This window comes from Carcharodon carcharias, chromosome 9 (assembly GCF_017639515.1).
Source record: "Carcharodon carcharias isolate sCarCar2 chromosome 9, sCarCar2.pri, whole genome shotgun sequence".
Taxonomy (NCBI): domain Eukaryota; kingdom Metazoa; phylum Chordata; class Chondrichthyes; order Lamniformes; family Lamnidae; genus Carcharodon; species Carcharodon carcharias.
Genome location: NC_054475.1, coordinates 6021834 through 6049652, shown reverse-complemented (window position 1 = coordinate 6049652; position 27819 = coordinate 6021834). Strand labels below are relative to the sequence as shown.

Here is a 27819-nt window from a genome sequence, read left to right as displayed (position 1 = left end):
CAGAGGGAATGATCCCTGCGGAATGCCGACAGTGGGGGTGAAGGGAAGATGTGTTTGGTAGTGGCATCATGCTGGAGTTGGCGGAAATGGCGGAGGATGATCCTTTGAATGCGGAGGCTGGTGGGGTGATAAGTGAGGACAAGGGGGACCCTATCATGTTTCTGGGAGGGAGGAGAAGGCGTGAGGGAGATGGGCCGGACACGGTTGAGGGCCCTGTCAACGACCGTGGGTGGAAAACCTCGGTTAAGAAAGAAGGAGGACATGTCAGAGGAACTGTTTTTGAAGGTAGCATCATCGGAACAGATACGACGGAGACGAAGGAACTGAGAGAATGGGATGGAGTCCTTACAGGAAGCGGGGTGCGAGGAGCTGTAATCAAGGTAGTGTGGGAGTCGGTAGGCTTGTAATGGATATTGGTGGACAGTCTATCACCAGAGATTGAGACAGCGAGGTCAAGGAAGGGAAGGGAAGTGTCAGAGATGGACCACGTGAAAATGATGGAGGGGTGGAGATTGGAAGCAAAATTAATAAATTTTTCCAAGTCCCGACGAGAGCACGAAGCAACACCGAAGTAATCATCGATGTACCGGAGAAAGAATTGTGGAAGGGGGCCGGAGTAGGACTGGAACAAGGAATGTTCCACATACCCCATAAAGAGACAGGCATAGCTAGGGCCCATGTGGGTACCCATAGCCACACCTTTTATTTGGAGGAAGTGAGAGGAGTTAAAGGAGAAATTGTTCAGTGTGAGAACAAGTTCAGCCAGATGGAGGAGAGTAGTGGTGGATGGGGATTGTTCGGGCCTCTGTTCGAGGAAGAAGCTAAGGGCCCTCAGACCATCCTGGTTGGGGATGGAGGTGTAGAGGGATTGGACGTCCATGGTGAAGAGGAAGCGGTTGGGGCCAGGGAACTGGAAATTGTTGATGTGACGTAAGGTGTCAGAGGAATCACGGATGTAGGTGGGAAGGGACTGGACAAGGGGAGAGAGAAGGGAGTCAAGATAACGAGAAATGAGTTCTGTGGGGCAGGAGCAAGCTGAGACGATCGGTCTACCGGGACAGTTCTGTTTGTGGATTTTGGGAAGGAGGTAGAAGCGGGCCGTCCGAGGTTGGGCGACTATCAGGTTGGAAGCTGTGGGAGGAAGATCCCCAGAGGAGATGAGGTCAGTGACAGTCCTGGAAACAATGGCTTGATGTTCAGTGGTGGGGTCATGGTCCAGGGAGAGGTAGGAGGAAGTGTCTGTGAGTTGACGCTCAGCCTCCGCGAGGTAGAGGTCAGTGCGCCAGACAACAACAGCACCAACCTTGTCAGCGGGTTTGATGACGATGTCAGGGTTGGACCTGAGAGAATAGAGTGCAGTAAGTTCAGCGAGAGAGAGAGAGATTAGAATGGGTGAGAGGAGCAGAGAAATTGAGACGACTAATGTCGCACCGACAGTTCTCAATGAAAAGATCAAGAGAAGGTAAGAATCCAGAGGGAGGGGTCCAGGTGGAGGGAGAATATTGGAGGTGGGTGAAAGGATCCGTTGAACGGGGAGAGGACTCCTGCCCAAAGAAGTGAGCCCGGAGACGAAGATGGCGGAAGAAGAGTTCAGCATCGTGCCGAGCCCGAAATTCATTAAGGTGAGGGCGTAGGGGTATGAAACTAAGTCCTTTGCTGAGCACTGAACGTTCAGCATTGGAGAGGGTAGGTCAGGGGGTATAGTGAATACACGGCTGGGGCTGGGATTGGAAGATGGGGTGGGGACGGAGGGACAGGCAGGGGTGGAGGGTCCTAGCTGGGTGTTGGTGTCGATGAGTTGTTGAAGCTTGCGTTCCTTAGCACTTGAGAGAAAGAGAAAAAGTTTCTTGTTGAGGCGTCGGATGAGACGAAGAATAAAATGAAACTGGGAGCATGCGCAGCCTTGAAAAAGGGTACAGCGGTGCTGCTGGAGGGAGTGGTTGAGTGTGTTCATATGGCAGCGCATGGCACTGAGTGTGGATCTCAGGATGCGACGGGAACAGCAGTCCGAGAAACGTTTTATGTCCCGGAAATACCTGTAATCCTGGGTGGGTTCGAAACACGAGGGGTGGAATTTCAGTTGAAATCCACGTGGGGTAATTCGGAGACGGAGACAGCCACTGAGAAAGGAGATATGGCTGTGAAAGTGGGTTTTAGTAAACACCTTGTCAAGCACCAGGAGAGAAATGGAAAGCAATGAAGGTGAACAAGGCAAAAGAGAGATACGGAAATCTTGTCGCAGAGATGAACAGAGCTTCTTCAAGGAGGTAGGCATTTCTTGAAGAGCAGTGGCAGTCAATTAAACACAGAGATAAAAACAAAAAACTGCGGATGCTGGAAATCCAAAACAAAAACAGAATTACCTGGAAATTCTCAGCAGGTCTGGCAGCATCGGTGGAGAAGAAAAGAGTTGACGTTTCGAGTCCTCATGACCCTTCGACAGAACCTTAATGAATTTCGGGCTCGGCACAATGCTGAACTCTTCTTCCGCCGTCTTCATCTCCGGGCTCACTTCTTTGGGCAGGAGTCCTCTCCCCATTCAACGGATCCGTTCACCCACCTCCAATATTCTCCCTCCACCTGGACCCCTCCCTCTGGATTCTTACCTTCTCTTGATCTTTTCATTGAGAACCGTCGGTGCGACATTAGTCGTCTCAATTTCTCTGCTCCTCTCACCCATTCTAATCTCTCTCTCTCGCTGAACTTACTGCACTCCATTCTCTCAGGTCCAACCCTGACATCGTCATCAAACCCGCTGACAAGGTTGGTGCTGTTGTTGTCTGGCGCACTGACCTCTACCTCGCGGAGGCTGAGCGTCAACTCACAGACACTTCCTCCTACCTCTCCCTGGACCATGACCCCACCACTGAACATCAAGCCATTGTTTCCAGGACTGTCACTGACCTCATCTCCTCTGGGGATCTTCCTCCCACAGCTTCCAACCTGATAGTCGCCCAACCTCGGACGGCCCGCTTCTACCTCCTTCCCAAAATCCACAAACAGAACTGTCCCGGTAGACCGATCGTCTCAGCTTGCTCCTGCCCCACAGAACTCATTTCTCGTTATCTTGACTCCCTTCTCTCTCCCCTTGTCCAGTCCCTTCCCACCTACATCCGTGATTCCTCTGACACCTTACGTCACATCAACAATTTCCAGTTCCCTGGCCCCAAGCGCTTCCTCTTCACCATGGACGTCCAATCCCTCTACACCTCCATCCCCAACCAGGATGGTCTGAGGGCCCTTAGCTTCTTCCTCGAACAGGGGCCCAAACAATCCCCATCCACCACTACTCTCCTCCGTCTGGCTGAACTTGTTCTCACACTGAACAATTTCTCCTTCAACTCCTCTCACTTCCTCCAAATAAAAGGTGTGGATATGGGTACCCGCATGGGCCCCAGCTATGCCTGTCTCTTTATGGGGTATGTGGAACATTCCTTGTTCCAGTCCTACTCCGGCCCCCTTCCACAACTCTTTCTCAGGTACATCGATGATTACTTCAGTGCTGCTTCGTGCTCTCGTCGGGACTTGGAAAAATTTATTAATTTTGCTTCCAATCTCCACCCCTCCATCATTTTCACGTGGTTCATCTCTGACACTTCCCTTCCCTTCCTTGACCTCGCTGTCTCAATCTCTGGTGATAGACTGTCCACCAATATCCATTACAAGCCTACCGACTCTCACACTACCTTGACTACAGCTCCTCACACCCCGCTTCCTGTAAGGACTCCATTCCATTCTCTCAGTTCCTTCGCCTCCGTCACATCTGTTCCGATGATGCTACCTTCAAAAGCGGTTCCTCTGACATGTCCTCCTTCTTTCTTAACCGAGGTTTTCCACCCACGGTCATTGACAGGGCCCTCAACCGTGTCCGGCCCATCTCCCGTGCATCCGCCCTCACGCCTTCTCCTCCCTCCCAGAAACATGATAGGGTCCACCTTGTCCTCACTTATCACCCCACCAGCCTCCGCATTCAAAGGATCATCCTCCGCCATTTCCGCCAACTCCAGCATGATGCCACTACCAAACACATCTTCCCTTCACCCCCACTGTCGGCATTCCGCAGGGATCATTCCCTCTGGGACACCCTGGTCCACTCCTCCATCACCCCCTACTCCCCAACCTCCACCTATGGCACTACCCCATGCCCACGCACAAGATGTAACACCTGCCCCTTCACTTCCTCTCTCCTCACCATTCAAGGGCCCAAACACTCCTTTCAAGTGAAGCAACATTTCACTTGTATTTCCCCCAACTTAGTCTACTGCATTCGTTGCTCCCAATGTGGTCTCCTCTACATTGGAGAGACCACACGTAAACTGGGTGACCGCTTTGCAGAACACCTGCAGTCTGTCCGCAAGAATGACCCAAACCTCCCTGTCGCTTGCCATTTCAACACTCCACCCTGCTCTCTTGCCCACATGTCTGTCTTTGGCTTGCTGCATTGTTCCAGTGAAGCCCAACGCAAACTAGAGGAACAACACCTCATCTTCCGACTAGGCACTTTACAGCCTTCCGGACTGAATATTGAGTTCAACAACTTTAGGTCTTGAACTCCCTCCTCCATCCCCACCCCCTTTCTGTTTCTTCCCCCTTCCTTTTGTTTTTTTCCAATAAATTATATAGATTTTTCTTTTCCCCACCTATTTCTATTATTTTTAAATATTTTTAAATCTCTTATGCTCTCCCCACCCCCACTAGACCTATACCTTGAGTGCCCTACCATCCATTCTTAATTAGCACATTCGTTTAGATAATATCACCAACTTCGACACCTATGTGTTCTTTTGTTCTGTTGTCTGTGACATCTTTTGATGATCTGCTTCTATCACTGCTTGCTTGTCCCTACAACCACACCCCTCCCCACCCCCCCCCCGCCCCAAACCTTAAACCAGCTCATATTTCACCCCTTCCTGGGATTTACCTAGTTCTGTCGAAGGGTCATGAGGACTCGAAACGTCAACTCTTTTCTTCTCCGCCGATGCTGCCAGACCTGCTGAGTTTTTCCAGGTAATTCTGTTTTTGTTTTGGATTTCCAGCATCCGCAGTTTTTTGTTTTTATTTACCATATATAGGTCGCTTTGGACAAAGTGGTGCATCTTTAAACACTGCATGTCTTTTAGTTGCACTCTATCTTCTGAATCATAGCGTTGTGGGTTCAAATCCCACTGGACTTGTGCACAAGAGAAATCAACGCTGACACTCCAGTGCAGTACTGAGAGAGTTATGTTCTATCAGAGGTACCTTCTTTTGGATGAAATGATAAACAGAGGCCCTATCTACCCTCACAGATGGCATTATTTTGAAGAAGAGCAGGCAAATTATCCCTGATGTCTTAGCCAATGTTTATCCCTCAGTCAACATCACAAAAACTGATGACTTGATAATTATCACATTGGTGTTTGTGGGAGCTTGCTGTGTGCAAATTGATTGTTGCATTTCATACAACCATGTCTACAGTTCATTGCCTGTAGTGCACTTTGAGTCGTCCGATGGTCACGAAAGGCACAATGTAATTACAAGTCTCTCTTTTTAACTTTAAGAGTGAAAAATATTCACGTATTATCAAGTGTTCAAAATGAAATGAAACATTTTTCATCAAACGTGCGCCCAATGATTGAAAGAGATAAATTAATAAGACCAAAGTTCTACTGAAGTGATATCAGTAAGTCTAAATGACAAGGGTGTCTTATCTTGCCCTGGAATGCTATCTTACTATTCCTCGCCTCACATGCGCCTGAATCTGAAGTGTCCTACTGTTATCAGAATTTGGGAGCAGAAAGGGAAATACAGCAGTAGCTAGTAAATAAACATATTCAGGACATTAAATACGATCAGTTGATGAACCATATGAAGAAAAGGACCAGACCAGAATGACAGTAATAGCACCAAAATTGGCCTCATTGCCGCTGCGAAAAATGAAACACAGAAAAGGCAACTGATGTGTCTATTGCATTCTGCTGGTGTGCACATATCTGTAGAAATGAACACTAGCTACCCTGACTTTCTGATCCGTACCCCATCATCCAAACCGTTCCAACATTCATTGTCTGGGCTTATCCTTGCTAAAGGACTGCTGGCTGCTATCCATGGAACTACATCCAGCATAAATGAGCACTCTCAAGAATAGAGAAGAGGAATGGAAGGCATGCCACTTTATTTTTAAAAACATGGCCCACATCTAATTCCTCATTGGGGGCAATAAAACATCATTGGTAAATATTTTCCAAATGGGTTTTACTTCACTGCCGATGTTAATCAACCTCCTGTACAGGAGCAGGGACAGAAGCTCGGGAGTAAAACTGTGATACAGTATAGCTGTTTTTTGATAATTCTTCAACATTTTACATTAATTCATAACCTTGATTAACCAACAGCATTACAAGTGGAATTGGTGATCAGCTCACCAGCCTATCAATTCTTGCCATTATACATAACCTGCCTTTTCGAGGACTTAATCCCACTTGTGGGTTGCAATTGCTGTCAGCAATATTTGCAACTAATTAGGTTAAATGTATTCTTATGAAACTGCATGCTGCTTTAAGACATTCATTAACCAAATGGGTTAATAAATGCATTAAAAGATTACAAAGGAATTCATGCTGATATGATCATCACAAATATCAGAGTAGCATGAACTCTTTAGATTCACAAGAACTCAAGGAATTCCCAGAGGGTGCAAAATTTATTTACTTGATGTGATAAACACTAAACAAGCAACTTAATCATCTAAAAATGTCTGCTTGTTTTTATATTTGACTTAGCAGAAATCTTCAGCTGCTGTTTGGAGTACAAAAAAGCTATAAAATAGTGACTGAAAACTTTACAACAAGTAGATAGTTTTTCTGCTGTTGAACAGTATTTGTGTTGCAAATTGTCAAGTCTTTCTTTAGTTATATAATCCTATGAAAAGATGAAGGTTACAAAGCGTGCTAACATTTTGAAAGTATGTAATCTTCCCCCATTTATAACCTTCTGCCCATTGCATTTTATGCACCGATGGGGTATCATACATAGACTCATCATTCATGGTGAATATAAACTGGTAGCAGCAGCTTGGGTTGCAGCCAGGCAGATTCCAGAATAGAATTTTAACCATTTTCCTAAAGAATAGCATTCTGTCCAGATAAGTCTAACACAATAAGAACTCGCCATTCTGAACCATTAAGGTGGAGAAAGTAGATCAGAATTACGCCTTGAAAAGGCTTGATGTAGATTTGTCTATTATTTTAAGATGAATAGGACAATTGCCAAAAACCCTGAGGACACCAGTTCCAGCAGCTTCAGCTAAACTTGCACAAGGAAAAACCATTCTTCAATTTCAGAGATGATCAGATAGCTGAATGGTCACAAAAATCCACTGGAGGCTGGAGTCAGAGCAAGAACTAGAGAAAACAGCATAGCCACTGGTCACGACTTTGTCGTGCAAGCGCACTCACAGCACCCCGTGTCACTTCAGTTTCAACTAGTGGATAGATTACAGAATACTTTTATTTTGTGGAGGTACTTGAGGCTGAATAGAAACTCTCAAAAGGGAAGGGGATAAATACTTAAAAGGGGAAACATTTGTAGGGGTGTGGGGTAAAGGCAGGGGAGGGGTGGGGTCTAATTGGATAGCTCTTTCAAAGAATTGGCACAGGAAAGAAGGGCTGAATGGCTTCTTTCTGTGCCATATAATGGGTATTTGATGTATCTGAAGACTTATCACCCCATTCAACATTCTCTTAAGCTGAGCTATTGAAAAATCTCCACCCATATAATTCCTGTTTGCCCAGTAGTCTATTCACTCACCAGCATTTTGTCCTCCAACATAATTTATTTTCCGCAGCTACATGAAAAAATTATTCCCATCAACACTGCAGCCAACTTTTTGAATTGCATTTACATGTGGCTGCAACCGAGAGAAAAAGGTGCTCTGAGGATAGGAAGGCTGCATGCCAGCAATAAATACACCAATGTTCTTCTGCTTTCTCTCTCTCTACAGACCATCTGCCAATATCCTGCTGCAGTGGCACAATTCAGCAGCTGCAATCATTTATTATTGATCTGGCTAGCTATATTTAGCAAGAGAATTCTTGCAAGTCTTCAACAAAGCTACGTGTTTGAGATCCTGCTGCCAACAAGACAAAGTGTCAAGGCACCTGAAGCTGAGTTCAGCTACAGCCTTGTGTAAATATTAAATACTTTATCTTGGGAGTTACAACTAGTACTTACTAGACAAAGTTAATGGACAATTAATGTGCAAAAGCAGCAATTTCATGAAACTCACAGGGAGACGGGGGACGAGCTGATGCTTTTGGACGGCGGAAGTTTTCAGTAGCTTGTAACTCGCAATTCATGGAATATCCCTACCTCACAACAAGTTACTGGAGGAATTCCATCTTAATTATAGTGAGAGCCATTAAACTTGCCATTATACCGAGACCAAAATATGGACCATTAATTGGATAAGATTGTTCACAGAAGCTTGTGCCATAAATTGCATTGAAAACATTTTAGATTTGTTAGCAGCTGAGGTACTTGCTAAAAGAAAACCAGGTTAACTGGCACAGTTTTGTGGGAGATGTCTCTTGTAATACGTTGTTGATTGTAAAAATGCTGATGAGAAGTCACTGGTCACAATGAAGCACCTGCACCAAGCAAAGGAATCAAAGGCACAGGCTGACACCAGTTCATGCTTTGATAGGCAGGTTAACTCTGTAATCTATGGTCTCGGTACAAAAAGACTTCTCATAGTTCAAGCAATATTTCACTGGCATTCAAAGCACTTCTTAGACTGCACCCAACATCATCACCACAAACCATCACCAAGGAGATTTTCAAATGGTTTCATCTGTGAGGTGTACAAATGACTCAACTTCAAGTCTGCCAAATTCCCCATTTTGAGAAAGTGTTCTATTAAAAGGGGGAGAGGAAAAAGGTAGAGGGACATTGCCAAACCAGTGTCTGGTGCTATTGTGGCCATCAGGAAAGCAGCTCTGGCGAAGGCTTGGGCTAGGCCCATTCTCTTGCCTGTACAAAGTGTGCCCACCCAGGAAGGAGACAAAAGTGATTGATACTTTTACAATGGACTCAAAGTATAGCATATATGAAAAACATAAAAACAATGTTAAAGGTTATCAAGTAACATAAAACAAAAAAATCAAATCACTCAGAGCTGACAAAATTCATCCCTCTCATCTCAGATGAGCTTACAGTATTTATTAAATTTTGGCTAGTACAGCAACCAGATGTTTACTATAACTATAGGAAAATTGAAAAAATAGAATACATTGAATGAAATCATAAACTAAATTAAAATGCAATGGGAGTGATGCAGAATACAGTAAAAAGGCAGCAGTTGTGTTCACAATTTCAATGTATATTTAAACCCAGAACAAAGGGAAATGAGTGGAAGCTACTTTAAGCACAAGCTGTTAATACACTATAGGTAATAATACCCTATTGGTTTCCATGTCATTTTCTACATCAAAATGCCTCTTATCAAATTGCGATTTCCAAAGTTTGATTTATAACATTTGTTCCTATTAAATAATGGCTCACTATTAATAAAATCTTGGTTTTCTGCGTTAAAATGTAGTTTTAAGATTTTCACTATTAACAGATTGCAGTCAACCAGGAGGTGCACCATCAAGGAGGTGGGGCTGTCGTTAGTTTGCAGGGTGTGGACTGTGTGAATAAAAAAGCACAGCATAATATAATAGATTCAATCTTCACAGGGTAGCTTGGATCTCTTCATTACAAAATGAAATTGAGAGTTCTCAAACTTTACATTAAGAGCTCAATCAATTCACCTATATAAGTCTACAACATATCTCTCGAAAGTGCTGCACCTCTGAATTGTCCCAGGCACAATTCTGCCCCCAGGCCCAGACACAATTCTGTCCAGTCCATGGCAGGACTGACTCTATGTTTCGAGCTGTGACCGAAGCTGCACACTTTCCCTCTACCCTCCCATTCCATACTCTCTGACTGAGTACATTCTAGCCTGAGCTCAACTCTGTCAGTCTGTCCTGGGGGGGAAACAGGTGGAGAGACAATCTACCACTGTGTCCCAGTCCCCAATTCTACTACTTTAAAAACTCACTTCCTCAAACATTGCTAGAATCCTCCCTACCTCAGTGTGATGCCAAATCAGAAACCCTGCTGTGAGTGCAGGCAACAGATTCCATCCAAGTGCTGCCTAAACCATAGACTCACCTCCTTCCTTGACACCAGCCACAGGCTTTCTTCCTCCAGTGCCCCAAAGCATCAGTCCTTTGGATATCAGATATTAACTCAAATGCTGCAAGATTCCAGAGACCGTCTCAAATGGCTCTGGACTACTGCTCTTACTCATGCAGTCCATACAACTTTCACCACTGGTGGCACAGACAAGATCTACTCTCTCTACCCATGTCTAAGCAAGTCTAAGAGAGTCTGCTGCCTTTCTACCGCCATGCCCTGGCACACTAACTCCACTTGGTATACATATCCTAGCCTTTACTGAAATTAAGATATAAAATTACAGTACAGTATGACAGTCATATAGGAGAAAGAAGAGAGGTTGGTTACAAAAAAAGTGAGAAAGAAAGACAGGAGAAAGATGGCATGAGTGAAAGGGAGACAGAGAGTGAAAGAACATGCACACATGAAGGTTTTTAAACTTGTTTGAGCCATATGGGATACATAAACATTTTTACATTTATATGTTGGCAAGACTGAAAATGTGCATCAATAATTTACTGAAAATTCTAAGTTAAAAAGAGCTTTGTCATTATTAGCAACAAGACAGACTTTCGGCACTATTTTACAAGTGTCATCACTACACGTCACACATGTCTGGAACTTCTGTAGAAATTAACCACCGAATAGAAATCAGCTTTAATTTGGGTCAATATATTTCATGTTTCAACATTTATCACTTCTACCCTATAAACAACATCTCGTCTGACTCAGTGCGCAATGTTAGAAAAGATAAACCTGCAAAAGGTAAGAGATGGTAAGAATCGTACACAACTTGATATAGACATCTGAATTGTGTCGTGCAAGGCACAGAGGTTTCCTCTTTGATGCTCTGAGTCAATCCCTGACCATAGGCTGACAAAAGTTTCCAGTCTTATTAAAAATAAATGTCCAAAATGCAAGACACTAAGGACAGCTGTGATGCAGATAGTAATTCAATAGCATACACAATGTTATTGAAACAAGACTGAAGGATTTTCTCGAAGCTTTCAAGGTCAATTTTACAAGATAACTTTTATATTCTCAAAATGGTTTGCCTCAATAGGTTAATAAATAAGATAAATCGATTCATTAGCATGGTATTGAAAATCCAACACTCAACGCACTCCCTGAAAGAGTGGTGTAAGCGGATACTAAGCTAACTTTCAAAAAAAGAACTGAATGTAAGCTTGAGGGAAAGATTTGCTGAGAAATGGGGAAAGAGCAGAGAAAGATGCAGGACTAATTGGATTAAGTCTGTCAAAGAGCCAGCACAGGTACAACAGGACGGATGCTCTTCTTGTGTGGTATCCAGAAGTTATGTATCTGTGGGAAGCAAATATTCCCTTTATCAAATTACCACACTAGAATGAGTATGAGTACTTTTGAAACTGATTCTCAAAGTGGTCAGTTCCTCATACCTTTTGCTTCCTCAAGACAGCCCAGGCGGCCCAGTTATGGCTCTCTGTGTCGAGGTTGACAACTTCAGGAACTGAAATAATTGATGAATTGAGAGTTTGAATAATCTGCAATGAATTATGTTGACAAATGGGTGTTGCAGTTAATGTAACCTTCTGCCTAAATTCAAATTGGTTACTCTTCCAAGCTGAACAATAGTAGGATTGTTTCTTAAATCACTAACAAGCTTCCTCCTATTTATCAAGCATCACAATCAATTTGGGATCATCTCTTTGCGCATTCTTCATTTCTATTAACTCTTTCTCATGCAGAGACTGCCAGATCTCCACTGTGCCTGGAAACAATGCCACTCCAAGGCTCAACAGATAAACCGACTACAGACAAATCAGCTTCTTTCCAAGTGGGAAATTTCTGTTAATCCAGTCAATTTAAATGGGTTATCAAACTACAGTGTCAGTCAGTACAGATGACATTTCAAAACAAAGGTATGCAGTAAATACTGTAACCAATACAGTCCAGCAACTTGATCACTTTCCATAGAAATAGGTTACGTTGCCCTGCTAGTCTGGATGACAGATTACCATGAGGATTGGAAAGGAAAGCAAGCAAATATTCAATATTACTCTCCATATATTTCAGAATCTCCCAACATAAAAAAGTACAATATTCAGCAGTAACGTATCTATTCATGATTACATTGTCTGTTTTACATAAGTGATATCTTCCAACTTTTGATCTTCTGATAAGATAGAGCTTAAAAATTAGAAGAATTGTATTCCAAGTCTGAAAGCAGATTTAGTTAGTAAGATAAAAACAGAATTACCTGGAAAAACTCAGCAGGTCTGGCAGCATCGGCAGAGAAGAAAAGAGTTGACGTTTCGAGTCCTCATGACCCTTCAGCAGAACCTGAAGGGTCATGAGGACTCGAAACGTCAACTCTTTTCTTCTCTGCCAAACTGCCAGACCTGCTGAGTTTTCCAGGTAATTCTGTTTTGGATTTCCAGCATCCGCAGTTTTTTGTTTTTATCTCTTAGTTAGTAAGATACCTGATCCATTTGATCAAACATTTTCCACATCATGGAAAACTGCTCCCGTTACAAAACGGGCAGTTTTGAAATATTACTCTAATCTCACCAACAATCTGCTCAGTTTGATAGGATCACAATTTCATCATTTACTTAGCACTTAGCCAATAACTTATAGCTAATAGTTCCATGCAGCAAATCACTGTTCGGCATTGCAGAGATTTAACAGCTAATTTAAAATATAAACTACAATCTCAAAAGTGAATATTCCAAGCCCACAACACTGATTCTAAACTTTCAGTGTTTGATCACTAATCTCAGGGATGAAATTAACAAATCATAAAAATACCAGGGCAGGAAAGATATAAGGCTGGAAGGAAGGGGCATGTCATGCAACTGAAAATTTTAAAGTGGCATTGGTAAAATAATAAAAACAATACAGGTTTCCAAATAATGCCTAGAGTGGGAAAAAAATACTTCATCAGAAAATGTTAATGCCTCCAGATATCCAAATTAGATTGAGAGCCAACTGTTATGTTTCACTTTTGTCTGTATTTTAAATTGTTAACCTGCTTATATTGTTGTCTCTGCACCTAAAAATACTCATTTAGCAGCTAATGTGAGTCACAACAAATTAGCAATGTTCCATATGGGGATGGTTTGGCTGCAAGTAAATTATTTTTCTCAAAACATGTTTACTTATAGGAAGTAAATGTCGATACGTAAAAAATAAATTTAAAGTCTTAGGGACATTTGCATTCCTAATACACAGTAGCTTTCATACCCAACCATGAAAATTTATCATGTGGACATCAGTAATTTGAAAAGCCATCTATTGTTTAATGAATTATTTAAGCAAGTTGAAACGTTAAAAATGTAATTATCAGATTGGAACTATAAGCATTCTAAGTGACTGGTGGAAACTTGTACTTTTACTCAAGTCAAAGGTTCGCACAGTTAAATGGGGCACCAAAAAAAAAAATTGGTATTATCGCAGAAAAATAGCAGTGTAGTTGTAACAAATGTTGGAGAGGAAAAGAAAACCTCTGTCTTCGCATCCCAATCTCAAAAACAGTTACAAACATCAAGTTTGTTGTACATTTTACTGCATGCATGGTATCGGCTTTGAGTATACTACATTATCTAACAGATGACTTAACATGACCCAAAGTATATACCAAATATTTGATAGCAAAGTGAAAACATGTAATAGTAATAGAATATCTAGTTTTCTGATTGTATCATATTTGGCTGAATTTCAATGGAACAAATTCTAAAGGTGTTACAAACCCAATTATGTAAACTCTCCAACCTTTTTTTTATCTTCCACTTATTCCACTGCTTTCTTCCTCTCCTAAAAAAGCAGCAAATCAAGAGGTACTTTTCCTAATGTAACAGCACTCCTCACCCAAGTACCCATTCATTACATGTGGCCCCAGTGAATGTTGGCACATCAGTCATTCAAATTGTAGGGCAGCAGAGAAGGGGGTGGGAAAAGAGGAAAAGCAGAGATATCACGAATGAGGAAGACCATTAGGGCCATAGCAGTTCACCCATCCAGAATCACCCTACAATGTCCCTAATTGCAGTCTCTAAAATGTTTCCAAAATGCATTGCATTTTTGTAGTCACTATTCTACCAAGAAGTCCATTTCAAGTGATGATCACTCTCTACATGAAGAACTACTTCCCACTATCAGTCCTAAGGTTACTTTTTAGCTTGAACCTATGTCCTCATTTCCTAATTTCACAACTTAAAGTGCTATTTCACATTTTGCTTTTATACTGCTCTATGATCACCTCGCAAATATCTCATCTCCTTCCAAGGCTCAAAAGTCTATTATTTTCTCTTAACTCAAACCGCCTGAGATCAGGGGTCAACCTCCTGGCTCCTCTCTGCATTGCTTGCAGCCTGAAAACCATGACTAGATTTGTCAGTGATTCAAAACATTTAAAAATGGGAAAGCAGACAATGGCTTTTTTTTAATGTGCTATATTTTAGAATAATTTCGAGGCCCTTAGTTTTAAAAGTTCTTTACTCCACCTCCTTTGTTGATTTAGCTGTATCTCCTTTTAGGTCTCCACCAATGAATCAGGAATGGACCACTGTGAAACGTAAATGAGCAGTGATGACTCTCTGCATTAAGGCTGACTAACAGGAACTTAAGTACAAAAACAAAAACAAAAACAAAAAACAAAAAAACTGCAGATGCTGGAGAAGGGTCATGAGGACTCGAAACGTCAACTCTTTTCTTCTCCGCCGATGCTGCCAGACCTGCTGAGTTTTTCCAGGTAATTCTGTTTTTGTTTAGGAACTTAAGTATTTGCGGAATTGCGGATTCAAGCAATCTGCAAATAAAATGTGTCTCACAGCAGCAAGAACAGAGCTCAAAATGTTGTCTGATTCAGACCTCTCGATAGTTGGAGGACTCTCTCTGGTTTATGTTCTACCATTATGTAGTTCAACATTCTACTGGTTCTGTTCGTTGCTGATCTGCATTTGTTGGACGTGCCGTTTAGCAGAGTCTAACAAGATTTGGGTCTCTTTCTGCTTCATTCTTAGCTACTTCCAACACTATCCATAGGAGTAAATGAATGGCTTCGTTTTCCATCCTAAGTGGGATGTTACTTGTCTTGTATTAATTTTTTTCTGCTATTAATCTGCCTAGATCATATTTATTTTGTTTACTCCCTCCAGAGTTTCTGAGCCACTTCTTCAAATTGCACTGCCCCTTCAGTCTGGCATCAGCATTGAAACTGATGCCCATCACATGCAAATCTTCTGAAGATCATGGTAGTTATTATGCCCATATGACTAGATTGGTCTGTGATTCAAAATATTTAAAAATGGCCCAGTGCACAGAAAGCAGACAGCTGCTTTTTTTTTACTCAACAAGAGCAAAACCATAACAAAGATGCTTTAAATAACATCCATCAGACTGTTGAGCATGGACACGTCCACCGTTATTTATTTTAATGCCCTGAATCTAATCACCCTGTACTCAGAGTAATCCCCAGGATATATACCACTTCTATTTTCTCCATATATCAGTTACAGCCCATGAGTTTGTAAGATATCATCATTAGATTAAAAATATCGACCAGTGTTTGTAGGCTAGAAAAATAAAGATCAGCATAGATCAAAACAGGTTAATTTCCATTTCATGAACTGAAGAAAGGACAACAGTAATCTCAAACTTATAACCAATGTTAGAAAAGTATGAGTGTGAGACTGAAAATACATCAGAATTCGCACAAAGAGGTTGGCATTGCTGTCAGATCTGCTGAGCCTTTCCAGCATTTTCTGTTTTTATTTAACACGCAAATGACAAGCTGTTTTATGTTTCATCTGTCACTTAAGCTGAACAGTACATTCACACAACAGCAGAAACATCATTAAAGTGAATTTTAAAATGATAGTTGCTGTAATATGCAGCAAAGAAAACAATTCCTTCCAAGGTTTCCGCACTTACTTTACACAGAGCTGGCAGCCAGGTGCTCAAAAAGGGAAGTATCTCATCCCAATAGGTAGCACACTTTCACCAAAAGCAAAATGACAAGAAAGATTGACAAGAGTTTCACAATGCTGCAAAAGATGTGTCCCTAAACACAACATGGTGCAAGGGAGAAAAAAAATTATACATCATCATTTTGTTTGAATATGTGTCAACGTTCCAAGTTGAACTCCCAAATGGAATTTCACTTTACATAAACCAAGAATAGAAAATGCGGCCACAACCAATGAAAATCACTGTTTGCTGCTGTTACCAAACACATCCCGATCCTTTGTGGTTGAAGTGATTTCAAGATATATTTTTAAACATTAACACAAAATACCATCCATCAGTTAACATTTTGTACCATTTCCCAGTAATCTAAAGAAATCAGCAAGCTACACAATTTCGAGTTTGAATCTGAATCCCACATTTTTCTATTTTGCTCCCAACTATCCATTACACTCTACTTTTTATAAATTATGATTCAATTGCACATCGTACAGCACAGAAAGTGAAAACCAAGTGCATGTGAAGTGAGATTAGAGGGCTGTGGATATTTGGAGCAGGGCACGTCAGCATAATGAAGTTCACATTTTAAAGATTTAAATTCTTTGCCTGTATCTTTATCTTGGTTTAACATGTTATTAGTTGATAGCCCATGGTCTTGTTTCCCTGCATCAATATCAAGTATAATCTCCAGATGAAGCAGAGGGTTATAAGGTGGGAGATGATTTGCTCATAAAAAGCAGAAATAATTCAGTCTCCATTTTAAAGTCCTTATTTTTATATAAAGCTTCAATTTGATTATATTTATAGCTAAATAACACAGCTTCAATCAATTTGAAGACAGCATACTTGATTGGAGCATAATAGTTTCTCTCCAGCAGAAAAGTGAGGGACTATACATCAGCCACTGCTATAATTATAAAATGGCAGTAGGTAGTTTCCATTGTAAATGTGGACACAGGGATTTATAATTGAGAAAAAAAAATAACAGATGGGAAGATAACAGATGTAAGATTTTCAAATCTTTTAACAAATATGTTCACTTTCAAACAGAAAAAAAGTATTTGGAAGGCACTGAGGTGTTTCTGTTCTTGTGTCTTATTAAGATCACCTTTTATTCTATACTTCAAATGTCTTGTCCTGGTACAACGCACAAGCAGGCACAGCCTAAGTTTACAGAAGCTTCTTCAATAATAGGGTCTGTGGAAAAGCTCTCAAATTAGTTCAGTAATTAGAGCCTGTGTTACAGTTTAAAATCACCCACTGAAAACCATGAATGTGAGCAGAATTCTCTCTATTTGAATGTGCTGTCAACACATCAAAAAGGACCAACTTGTCCACGAAAATACAGATTATATAAATGCAGAAGGCAAAGATGAGTTACTTACTTAAAGCATAACAATCCTCAGCTATAACCAAGGACAGGGCCCAGAGAAAAAGGAGGCCAGTGAATTGTGCAGCTTCTCAGCCACTGCCTTCCTTGGCAGCAAATGCAGCAGAGACTGCCTTCCTTGGCAGCAAATGCAGCAGAGACTGCCTTCCTTGGCAGCAAATGCAGCAGAGACTGCCTTCCTTGGCAGCAAATGCAGCAGAGACTGCCTTCCTTGGCAGCAAATGCAGCAGAGACTGCCTTCCTTGGCAGCAAATGCAGCAGAGACTGCCTTCCTTGGCAGCAAATGCAGCAGAGACTGCCTTCCTTGGCAGCAAATGCAGCAGAGACTGCCATGTAAGAATGGAGCTCCGTGCCACACCAGGCAATACTTAACACAGAGTTGGTCACCATGGCAAAAAAAAATCATCTTGCAAGACAGAAGGCTGCCTTCACCACCCAATTCAGTAAATGACTATCATCCTAAGAAGTAAAACATCCCATAAAGGTAGGTAGTTGATAGGAATCAACAAATTATGCAACTTCTCCCTTGTGTATCCTTCACAGCACCCCAAAATGCTCCAGCCTCAGAGAGCTGAGACATTGAGGATATTCATGGATGGGATATTCATGGATGAGATAGACAAGACAGAGGAGTCAAGGAAGGTTATGGGGAACAGTAGGAAAGTAGAGCTGAGACTGTGATCGTATTGAATGGTGGAGCAGGTTGAAGGGGCCATATGGCTTATACCTGCGCCGATTTCTTATATTATTATGCTTCCAACCAAGCCAATAGCAAAATGTAACATACCAAATATTGAATTTCACTGTTTCCACATTCTTTCACTTTAAGCTTATCTGAGAATTGTGCACCATTTTAATTATGAGGCAAGGCAAGGGAAAGAATGCCTAGTCCGCTGCACACAGGCATTGTGCAATCAGCCACAAAGAGGTGCAGAAGAGCAGCCAGGGCAGACTAACCATTTGATATCCATCCCAGCAGAGAAGCATTTTGTACATGTCCTATGTGTGTCTTCATTTTTCTGTCACTCCCCAACCAACCAAATGAAGAAATTGAACAAAAGCTTTTATTTTATTACTCTGCTTTACGCCGCTTCTATTAAAAACTAAGGACCTGCTAAGGATTAACAATTTGCTAATTAAATCTACCAACTCAACATTAGCAATTTGCATCACAGGTAGAGCACAATGCAGAAAATATACTGTCAAATCCAGAGGGAAAATGGGGAGCTTAGTTGCTAGGTGCAGGAAAATAAAGGATAGAATCTACCAAGTTTGGTATAAGCAAGTCACTCACATTTGGTCCGCCTCATAATTTAGGATCTGCACAGATCATTTTCATCTCCCTCCTGTAGTGTTACACCCTATTCAATTAGGAACCTGTTGCTTTCCCCTCTGAAAATGCAATTGAATCAGCTGTCACTGTGCTAGGTGACAGTCAATTTAATTTGTTAACTCAGATATCTGAAGAAATCACTACCAAGATGGCAAAGTGGATAACTACATTGCTTGCTGAGCACTTTAAGCACAGAACTATACAAACTTAAAAAAAAGTCCAAGCTTTATACCTAGGCTGCACCAAGTTAGCTTGTCTTAACAGTTGCTACAATTGACCTTAACAGTACTGCAACTTGCAAGTTGGGGAAGAAAGAGTGTCACCCTACTTCTGAGGGCTACAGAGCAATCCTGCTGGAAAGTGTGCAAGGTGAAGACAGAATCAGGCTCAGTTGATTAATCCAATGCTTCTTTATCAAAATCACAAAACATTTGGGTTAAAATACCAAAACTGTCAATCCAACGGAACCACATCCCAGCAAGACTCAGCACCTTCAAAGGTACCAAATATGTAACTGCTGCACAAAAAGACCATCCTTCCTACCAACTCCTTTCATGATTTACAAACGTTGTGGTTACCTTTTCCTCCCCACACCCATAAAATTAGATTTTCCTTCACAGCCACTACTACATGATATAACAGTAATTTCAACATTTAATCTACAGTCAGATTTTTAATATTGTAATGATGGCAAAACACTGACACTTTTAGCAACTTCTGGCACCCGCACATGCGTAGTTAAATATGACAATCCAGAAATTGCTGTCAATGTTTCTTTGCTCCTGTTCCTCCACAGGGTTCCTTTGAAGTTCCCACAGATGGGTAACTTATACAATCATTTGCACCGGCCTGAACTTCACTTTTATTAATTGCATTTTAACACACATTTGAAACCGTTACATCTTGTTAACTGAGGTGTAACTTCGTTTTCAACAAGTACTAAATTCATAGTCACAGCTGAAGAATCTCTCTGGCCCCTGAACGCCTAATTTTGGGATGGGCAATAAATGCCAGCCTAGCCAGCGACGCCTGCTCGTAAACAAATAAAAAAACAAAATTGTATTTGTGGAATGTCAAATTTCTTTCTCCATCATGATAAAAAAAATCCACAGGTTTTCAAATGATAAGTTTAAGAAGTTTATGATATTTCAGCTTCTACTTAAATCCAACGTGCATGACCTAACCATATATTTCACTATCCTTTGCTTTTTATCCATTTTACAGATAGTCAGTGGTTTTGACTTCCTGGTTTGCTGTCTGCGAGAATTCTTCAATGTCATTGGCTGCTTCACCAGCTTAATGACAAGCACTGTTGTTGAATACCAGAATCAAACTTGTGCCAGGAAAAGGGAAATCCATGCCACTGAGACGGCTAGATCTTTTTGGGCAGCTTGCTTTGATGTCAGGAGTGTTGTTGTTTCACTGCTGATCATAAAAATCAGACTTAGGTTTGCATTCAAATATCTATAATATTTAAATGTACACTTAATCATCTTTGCTACTTTAGCACCAGAATGCATCACATCTCTTCATTTAACAAGTTAAAACATTTCCTTACATCTTTCTGTTCAGGATACATTTGTTTGTCCATATTTTTTTCAAACTTTCCAGCCTGAAGGAATCCGACACGGCTGCTTGCCACTCTGGATCGTGCCATGGGAGAACTACAACTCCTAGCAAATCTGGAGTTCTGGCGCAAGCGCAAAGAGCAACAGGTGATTGGCTGCGCATGCTCGGTTGCCAGATTCCCTTTAACAGCTTACTCTGAAAGGGCCGAAAACATGACCATGGGGTTGAACTTTTGGCTGCAAAAACTGACCGTACGTGACAGGGTTAGTCTGACACTGAAGAGTCAGCAGAAGGTCGCTAACTCCATGCAGCTAGGATTCAGAGGTCTGTGGGGAGTTGAGGCTCAGGGAAGCCCAAGAGCAGTCGATAGCTCAGTTCTGTTTTGGAACTGGGGCTCAGCGGAGCCCAGGTTAGTTGATAGCTCCATGCTGTTTGGTGTATTGGGGCTCAGAGAAGCCAAGGAATAATTGTCTGCTAGAGAGCTGGGAGGTGGACTGCAGTTGTTGGCAGCAGTCTGGCTGAGGAGCTGGGTCTGTGTTTAGACATTGGAATGCAGCTTGGCCAATACATGGGACGCAGTCTCAGAAGTAGATCAGCTTAGCTGAAAAGGATGATCACAAAGGCTGGATCTGGGAGCAGATCTGAGAGATCTGGAATAGTTTGCCTTTTGGTGAGGATTGTACCCATGGAACGCGGGTAAAGTAGAGCTGCTGTCGGCTGGGGATCAGATTAGGTCTTTGAAGGACAAGAGCTGAAACTCCTTGTGGGGAAGTCAGAATTTGAAGGATTTTTGTGGCACAGTAATCACTGATATTTGGGTGGATTATTGACAAAGTTTGTGAATTCTGTATTGGTCATGTCTATCATTTAACATGCAGTTTGTGTTTGACCACAGTTCGCCTGTAAATTCATATTTACCTCATACTCTAACATCCAGGATTAACATAAGATAGATAGCGTTGACTATTTGCTTTGCTGACTTCTGTATAGTAAAGATTTTTCTGTCTGTTCAAGAACATGGGACTTGTAACTTTATTCTTAGTAAATACCTGAGAATTCACTAAGATAAAAGCAAAAAACTGCGGATGCTGGAAATACAAAACAAAAATAAAAATACCTGGAAAAACTCAGCAGGTCTGGCAGCATCTGCGGAGTAAATACCTGAGAATTCACATTTCATCTACTTTACAACAAAAGTTACTGGTCCCTAACCAGATCACAACAAAATTGCAGGTCTCGTCTGGGATAGTAACACCAGTTACAGTACTAGTTAAAAATAAGAGATGGATTTTCCTTGTCACCACTTAGGTAAAGAGTTTGACAAGAGTTTAAACTAACTTGGAAGAGGGATGAGATCCTGAGAGGAGGTTCAGCAGGGGGAGATGCACAGCCAAAATTACAAGACAGGGCAAGTGAGTCTGGAAGGCATAGAAATTACAGGCCAGTTAAGGCACAAGGGAGTTTGGCAAGGTTGGATGGTATTTATTTTAATGCAAGGAGTCTGACGAATAAGGCAGATGAGTTGAGGGCACAAATTAACACATGGAAGTATGATGTCATTGATGTCACAGAGATATGGTTGAGAGAGGGGCAGGATATAGGGTCTTCAGGCGAGACAAGGAAAGAGGTAAAAGAGGAGGAGGTATTGCAATATTGATCAAGGAATCAATTACAGGAGTAAGGAGGGATGACATCTTAGAAGGCTCCTCAAACAAAGCCATATGAATCCTACTTAAAAACAAAAAAGGTGAATCACATTGCTGGGAGTGTACTATAGGCCCCCAAACAGTCAGAGAGAAATAGAAGAGCAGATATGTAGGCAAATTTCAGAGAAGTGTAAAAATAATAGGGTAGTAATAGCAGGGATTTCAACTTCCCCAACATTAACTGGGTTAGTCATAGTGTGATAGATTTAGAGGGAGTGGAATTCTTAAAATGCATCCAGGAGAGCTTTTTAAGCCTGTACGTATAAAGTCTTACAAGAGAGGGGGTGGCCCTGGACTTAATTTTAGTGAATAAAGCCGGCCAAGTGGTAGAGTTATCAGTGGGGGAGCATTTGCAGATTGTGATCATAACTCCATTAGATTCAAGGTTGTTGTGGAAAAGGGTAAGGATGGGCCAGTTCTAAATTGGGGGAAGGCCGATTTTAATATGATCAGATATGATTTGGCCAGAGCGGACTGGGAGCAGCTACTTTTAGGTAAATCAGACCAGTGGGATTCATTCAAGAAGGAAATAGGGAGTGTACAGGGCCAACATATTCCAGTAAAGATAAAGGGTGGGACCAAGAAATCCAGAGAACCCTGGATGTCGAGAGATATACAGGATTGGATAAAGAGAAAAAGGGATTATGCTAAATACCGAGGGCTCAAAACAGTGGAAGCCCTAGAGCAGTATAGAATGTATAAGGAGAAACTTAAAAAGGAAATTATGAGAGCAAAAAGGGGGCATGAAAAAACATTGCCAGGTAAAATAAAGGAAAATCCAAAGTTATTTTACAAGTACATTAAGAGTAAGAGGATAACTAGGGAAAGAGTAGGGCCCATTAAGGGCCATAGTGGTAATTTGTGTGTGAAGCCAGAAGACGTAGGTAGGGTTCTAAATGAATATTTTGTGTCAGCGTTCACAAGTGAGAGGGACGACATGGGTATGGAAATCAGGCAGAAGGACTGTGATATAATTAAAGAAATTAGCTTAGAAAGGGAGGAGGCTCTGAGTGGTCTGGCAGGCTTAAAAGTAGATAAATCTCCAGGCCCGGATGAAATGCATCCCAAGCTGTTGAGTGAGGCAAGTGAGGAGATAGCAGGGGCACTGGCATTAATTTTCAATACCTCTCTGGCCACAGGAGTGGTGCCAGAGGACTGGAGGACAGCCAAAGAAGGGAAGAAGGGATAAACCAGGGAACTACAGGCCAGTCAGTCTAACCTCAGTGGTGGGGAAACTATTGGAAGCAATTCTGAGGGACAGAATTAATCTACACTTGGAGAGGCAGGGATTAATCAAGGTCAGTCAACATGGTTTTGTTAAGGGGAGGTCATGTCTGACCAATTTGATTGAATTTTCAAAGAAGTGACGAGGTGTGTAGATGAGGGCAATGCATTTGACGTAGTCTACTTGAGCTTCAGCAAGGCTTTTAATAAGGTCCCGCATGGGAGACTGATAACGAAGTTAAGAGCCCATGGGATCCAAGGCAATTTGGCTAATTGGATCCAGAATTGGCTGAGTGGCAGGAAGCTGAGGGTGATGGTTGAGAGTTTTTATGACTGGGTGCCTGCGTCCAGTGGGGTTCCACAGGGATTGGTGTTGGGTCCCTTGTTGTTTGTGGTATATATAAACAATTTAGACTTGAATGTAGGAGGGTTGAGCAGTAAGTTCGTGGATGAGACAAAAATTGGTGGGGTGGTAAATTATGAGGGCGATAGCCTTAGATTATAGGAGGATATAGATGGGCTGGTTAGATGGGATGATCAGTGGCAAATGGAATTTAATCCGAAGAAGTCTGAGGTGATGCACTTGGGCAGGACAACAAGGCACGGGAATACACGTTGAATGGTAGGACCCTGGGAAGTCCTGAGGATCAGAGGGACCTCGGTGCGCATGTCCACCCATCCCTTAAGGTAGCAGGACAGGTAGATAAGGTGGTTAAGAAAGCATATGGGATACTTGCCTTTATTAGCCAAGTCATGGAATATAAGAGCAGGGAGGCTATGCTGGAACTGCATAAAACGCTGGTTAGGCCACAGCTAGAGTATTGCGTGCAGTTCTAGAATCCGCATTATGGGAAGGATGTAATTACACTAGGGAGAATGCAAAGGACTAGGAAGTTGCCTGGGCTGGAGAGTTTTAGTTATGAGGAGAGATTGAATAGATTATGGTTATTTTCCCTGGAGTAGAGGATATTGCAGGGGGACATGACTGAGGTGTATAAAATTATGAGGGGCATAGATAGGGTAGACAGGAAGGAGGTATTTCCCTTGATGGAGGGATCAATAACCAGGTGGCATAGATTTAAGGTAATGGAGTTAATGGGAAAGGTTACCATTGACAGAGAAGGCATAAATGGATTCACAAGAGATGTGGCTTTATGCTGCAACTGCAATCCAGCTCTTGGAATTTTATGCTGCTAAATCTGGCTCCTTATTACAATGATAAATTTGTGGAACCAAAACAAACCTGTATCTCCAAGTCTGTCGCCAGGATAAGGAAGCAAATTCAGCAGTGTAAATATTGAGACCTATCTGAAAAGTCCATACGAATATAACAGTAATTATAACAAAATTACACTACTATAGAAAGCAGCTAGGACTGGGTTTCCAGTTAGGGAAGGAATTAATGAATTTGATCAGCAGGTACATAGGTGAAGGTAATCTATGAAAAAGAATATGTTTGAATCCTTTCCTGGTCATAAACATTATGTTCTTATCCTAATAAACCCATGAATTAACACCATTAACAGATGTTCCAGAACTAAAGTGTTCAAAACTCTGCTGGCTGCAGCTGCATAATTGAAACACCATTGGTAATTATTACTACATTTCCCATTGTCCTGCTAATAATTACCGTATAATACATGACCCTTGAACACAAATTTTCAAAAATCAAACTGATAAAAGGTTACACACCCAATTATTTAATCCATTCATTTACAGATGCTGAACTGTCTGTGCACCTTCAACATGTGTTTTACTTTCCAATTTCCAACACTGACAGCTTTTCTTCATCTCCCTTGGGTACTGAATGTTAATATACAGATTAGCTGGGGATGTATTGCAGACCGATATTCTAGAGATTTATCACAGTCCCATCAATATGTTTTGTAATAAGCCCTGTAATTTATACCAACTTTTATTTCTATATTGGAGTTTGTACCTGTGACATGTTGTGTCACTTGGGCTCATAACTGCTGTGGCAAGTGCTGCAACTATAACATGCACAAAATCAGCGTGCAACATTCAGGAATCACTTCTGAAAAGGGGATACGTGGAAGGAAGTTGCAGAAATGTGCTGGTCCTCGCTATGTGCAACATTTGCTAACCCAATCAAAGCATTAAAATAAGCTGCGTCTGCGATCATTATTGTGTAAGATACGCCTTTAGAAACCACCTCAGATGAATCAGCAGAAGCTACCGTTGGTCAAGTGTGTTTAAAATCACACAGAGATTTAAAATTTGTTAATATAGCACAAAAAAAGATCCATAAACATTTCCGTTATCACAGTATTGCTTAATTCCAAATCAGTAACCGCATTTCTAAACTCCAACTCAAAATCAAGGTCCAAAGTAAATGCTTCAACTGACAAAGGGACTCAAAAATTTCAAGTATGCTTGTTGATTTTTATTCTGAAGGTTTCACTGTAGGTACACCTTTAAATATATCACCCATATTTATGGGCAATATATCTTTCTGTATACCTCTCAACAAATCCTAAACTAAAAGAGGAAAATGGAGGAGGGAAAAAGTCAGCTCACTCTAATTATGGATTCATGACAATGAAGGGTTTGTCCTGATGACCAAAATCCATAAGCCGGGCATGCGGGCATGACTACAAATCTCCTGTCAAACTGGAACTGGCTGTCTTAATTCCATCCACGTGTTCTCACCAACAGCACTAAAAAGTTAATTCGATGCAACTTCAGAAGCATCAGGACAAGTGATCTACTATGACTGAATGAATCCAATCCTGCTCATCAAGTCAAAAAAGTATGGAGAAATAAGTGTGCATAATTTAAGACAATATTAAGATTAACTTTTTATGTAAAAAGGAAAGAAAGCACCTACAATTTTTTTTCTCCAGATTATTCTCGGATGGAGAGGATTAATACTCACTCAACATGCTTATAATAATCCACTTCCAAACATCTGTAACATTTTAGGAAAGAGACAGACGAATCAGAACACTGTGAAATGGATGGTCCCTTCTGCACATTCTATGCTTTAGGGACTATATAATCTTCCAGACTGAGCTTCTCAGTTCAACAGTTTCAGATCGTAACCGCTGTCCCATTTTGTTAGACAAGAGATGCTGGGAGTGGTTTTGTTGTCGCCAATTACAGCTTCTCTGGACTCACTTTGTTTTTTTTTTACTAGTCCCATACCTCCCCTTAGGGAGATGTTTCTCTGTTTTGTTCCTTCCTCTCCTCCCACTGCAACCCCCACCCCTGCCGGCTTCTTTACCTCTCTGTAGTTGTTAAAAAAACTACCTCTCTAAATTCTTCCAGTTCTGACAAAAGGTTATTGATCTGAAATGTTAACTGCTTCTCTCCCCAAGAATGCTGCTTGGCTGTTTGGGTGTTTCCAGCAGATTCATTTGCTATTTTTTCCTCCTACTGAATGGTGCAAAAAGAGTTTAGTTTGAACATGCTTATTATATACTTTGGAAGAATTAATGTACACACTTGTACTTCAAATTCATTACAATGGCTTGTCTACCACATAGTAACATGGTACATGAGTTTATACAAGAACCACCATATATTCAAATGTTTTAATTTAACGAAAATGCAGGAAACTAACAAAAGATTGCAAATTCACATTGGGAAGGTGCACATTTTTGTGCTAACTTTTGTATCACATAATTGCTAATTGGAGAATCCTCCACAAATATCAGAATGTCCCCATTTAACCACCAGTTACTGAAACTTTAGCCAACATAGGTATTGGGTAAATTAAGTAAAAGTGCCGGCAGTCAATTATTTTCACAAAAACAAGTTTGATGCAGCGTTTTGCATAGGTTACACCAGCTGACCGCAGAGGGAATGACAGATTCTGCCCTCAGATGCCAGTTTAGAAGCTGTATCTTTGCAAAATGGACTGCCTTTCAGAACTGAGGCACAAATTAAACGGAGAGACTGCAGAAAGATTCTTCAGGCAAGTGGACAACTACAGTAAATGCAACCTTCAAAATAAATCGTGCAATCGTTCCTAAGATCACTGTATAATCTGGCTAAAATGCTGACAATAGGAAATAACGGTGAATCCAGTTACTTACCTCGATGGTTAATAAATCGCACCACAGGGAGAGGGAGTAGCAGTTCAACTGGAAGAGTACCCTGGTCCCTTTGAGGGGCACAATAAAATTACAATAAAATAGCGTGCCACCTCAGCATGCTGGTATTCATTACCAGGCACTGCAACATAAACCCGGAGATTTATCAATTATTAATTCTAATTAATTTCAGCCACAACAGAAAATTGTAACTTTAAAAAGAACTGCGTCGTGCAATATGCTACTTACCAGGCAATTGAAAGCAGAGGAAGAGAGATGGGGGAGGGGGATTTGCTACGCGATGCTGCGCTAGATTTTCGACTGACTGGCTCCGACTACCCGGCTTGCGTTGTAATTAACAGCAAATACAGAGACAAAACGGGGCCGCAGAGG

The 27819-nt window shown here is 41.4% G+C and overlaps 1 protein-coding gene across 7 annotated transcripts in view; it reads right to left on the bottom strand.

Moving 5' to 3' along the window:
• LOC121282105 (AMP deaminase 2-like) overlaps positions 1-27819 on the bottom strand; it is a 153571-nt gene that overhangs the window by 65161 nt on the left and 60591 nt on the right. Inside the window, exons 1-2 of one of the 7 annotated variants that reach the window (XM_041195576.1) lie at positions 27676-27736; positions 27430-27497 (exon numbers count right to left, since the gene is read on the bottom strand). The exons of 4 other annotated variants lie outside the window; for them this stretch is intronic. The gene's annotated coding sequence lies outside the window, so the exon portion shown is untranslated. Of the gene's footprint in view, positions 1-27429; positions 27498-27675; positions 27756-27819 lie in introns of those variants that run through there. 2 more of the 7 variants (XM_041195577.1, XM_041195578.1) reach the window with 2 other exon arrangements.